The following is a 3,202-nucleotide window of genomic DNA, read 5'->3' as shown; positions in this document are numbered from 1 at the left end:
TTGTGATCTTTTGACGTATCATTGAAAGAAATCGGTTCGGTGAGAGCTGAGAAAAAGTGGTAACAGACACAAAAAAAAAATAAAAAACACATCTTAGTAAAACCAATACCTTCTCAGCTTCGCATCGAAGCTAAAACGGATTACAATATTTATTTTATTTTCATCTTTCATTTAGTTTATTATGACTATAATTGTTCAAATTAAACCATAAATGTCTTTAAACATTTTCAAAATTATAAATTGTTAAATTGGTTAACAATATCAAAAAAATAAAACCATTACAACAAGAATAACCCATTTCAGTTTTTGCGTAATTTTCAATAATAGTTATTCTTTGTAAGAATTTTCTATTTTTTCATAGTTGACAAAATATCACATCACGTTCAACGGTCGTGTAAAATATTAAAAGCTGTTAATATTTGCACGCAATTTACCAGTGGTGTATGGATCGTGTGGTGTGTGAATAATCTTCCACGAAAATATGTGTATCGTGACAAATAAATAAAGAAAAATATATTATGCGACTGTTCGAGTATTGAAATAAACAGTGTAATTTTAATACATATGGTAATTTGTAATACAGCTCATACATATTAAATTAATTGTAATATATAGTGCATTAGATCACGTTTAAATGTATATACTCTAATTTATCAGAAGAATAATAATAAGTATGTTTAAATGCTGTAAGTGTGGGTGAAATATGCATTGATATTATAAACTTAACGTTTCTGTGGAAGCTAATATTACAATAAAATTTACATGATGTTCTTATATACTTTAAACAAACAATAATTGATTGACTATTGAGAAATTTCTTCTCAGTATTAAATTTCGTGACATTACGAATTCTTCTAATACATTTTCATAAGAAAAGTTGTTAAGTTCGACTAGCTCAAATAATCCGAATAAAAATGTTAAAATTTGTCCCCTTTCTTCTAAAATCAATCATAATAAAAACGATAGTAGGATTTTTGAAATTTGCATTCGAATAAAACAATCCGTATGTACTATTTTCATTAAATATAAGTTTACTGTTATCTTTGTACATTGTGTGCTGTTCATTAAAAAAATTACACTCGTAAAATATATAACGCGTATAAATATCGTTTGTCATCTTTTTTCTCTTCGGAGATGTATTGTTAGAGATTGGTAAGTTAATGAATTCACTAAGTATATAGATCGGTGAATTGCTATTTTTCAAACCTGTTCCCGACACAATCTTTTGCTTGTGAGATTTAAAATTACTGATAATACTTAAACAAATACCGAGTTCATAATTTTATATTATAATATCAGTACGAAATTAGATTGTATGAATAAGTGCAAGTACTAAGTAATAAATAAAACTGGTTATAAAGTATATCCTNGTGTAAACATATTTGTATAAAAATAGCATGTTCTCTGAATATATGAATTTCATGAAATTATTGTCATTTTTCCAGTAATAGCTATTTAAGAAGAAAATATATCAATTATAATATCAGTACGAAATTAGATTGTATGAATAAGTGCAAGTACTAAGTAATAAATAAAACTAGTTATAAAGTATATCCTGTTGCTACACATTATTTCTTATGTGGATATACCCACATAAATAATATTTGACTGTAGTTTTAGTGAAGTTATCACAGAAAAAAAAGTTAAATCCAAAAACTCGAAGCAGCTGACATGATAATGGCCGTGGTACACAGTTCGGTGTACTTTTTTACGCTTATACAACAGGAACTGATCGCACTCGTACCTGTTGTTATCGTTTGAACCTCTGGCGGTTTTCCGTCTCCCAGTCCGGATGCGGTAATCATTGTTTGTCGTGATCTATTTAATAGGCCGTATAATGATCTAAACTTATTTTTTGGAATCACGCAACCACCACTGTTTCCTCATCAGGTAATAACGATTCGTTATGCCGTTACTGTTACGATTGCACTAACTCCTAAAATAGTTCGTGGTAGATTCAAATAGTTTATGAAATTATTATTATAACTGTGGTGCACAAAATGAGATGTATAAAACATTACCGACATTATCATCTGAAATAACGGCCCCCTATATGCGGTAGCGGTGAAAACAACGAGATTAAAAGACAACCGGCAGTAATATTGTTTGTTATTTATTATTATTTCATTTTTTTTTTCTGCACAAACATGCAGTGTTACAAGTGCCCTACTAAAGAACGTGCGCACGACTTGGTTAATTTGTGCGACACACACGGTCAATAGCCACCGTAAGGTGACAAAAACTAATATGTCGGTGTTTTTTTCTTCGACATTATGTCACCGGCTCCTATGATCATTCGTCTTACGGCTGCTGTCGCCTATCACACATTGGCATCTCTTTCGGTGCGAATTTCTTTCCACTTTATGATAACTTTTTACACTTCCTATGTACAATACGACGTAGGTGACACTGATNACTCTTCGGCGCACTTTGTGGTCGCCGTCACACCGACACTGGAATATTATATTGCACTCGAGACGACCTCGATAACATGTCCAACCAGGGTTTCTCTTCTTTTCTTTTTTAATGTTTTAAAGAAGAACTTTCCCCGTGTCCTTTTACGGACAAGTCATGTCCTTGGAGGCGTGTTATAAACGCACGTATGACGGTTTACACTTCCTATTTACAATACGACGTAGGTGACACTGATCTATTTACGAGAGGGCGTACAAACTTTTTATTTTTTACACGGAATTCGCTGTAAAGCAAACAGAGCCCCGCCGTATTTGATTTATATTCGAATCGCCTCTCATTCTGAGGTGCTGTTCAGCGCATAAGTATGACAACAGCAATTAATTAGCATTTGGCATACAAATAGACACTGCATCAGGGAAATTAACCTTGAGCACTACCGCTCTGAACTAGTATCCACTAACTACTCATCTGTCCTTGATCACGTCGCCCCGTGTTACGCTTGTATGTTCATTAGTGTTTTCCCATTGTTTTCCAAGAGTCGCACATTTCCGTTATTTNATTGTTTTCCAAGAGTCGCACATTTCCGTTCTTTAGCTGATCAACGATTTTCGACAATCTCTAAATGTACATTGAAAGTCACGTTAAATTAATTTAAAATAATTATAAATTAAAAATTGGTTCATTGAACTGACACGGCTCACGTCGTAATAATGTAGTCGACACTGATTTTGATGGTAGACACCCGTTGGCCGTTAATTAATGATGAAAAGACCAACACTATTAATTA

Source organism: Daktulosphaira vitifoliae, unplaced genomic scaffold, assembly GCF_025091365.1.
Source record: "Daktulosphaira vitifoliae isolate Bord-2020 unplaced genomic scaffold, ASM2509136v1 Scaffold_1, whole genome shotgun sequence".
Lineage (NCBI taxonomy): Eukaryota > Metazoa > Arthropoda > Insecta > Hemiptera > Phylloxeridae > Daktulosphaira > Daktulosphaira vitifoliae.
Note: the sequence above shows the minus strand (reverse complement) of the source record.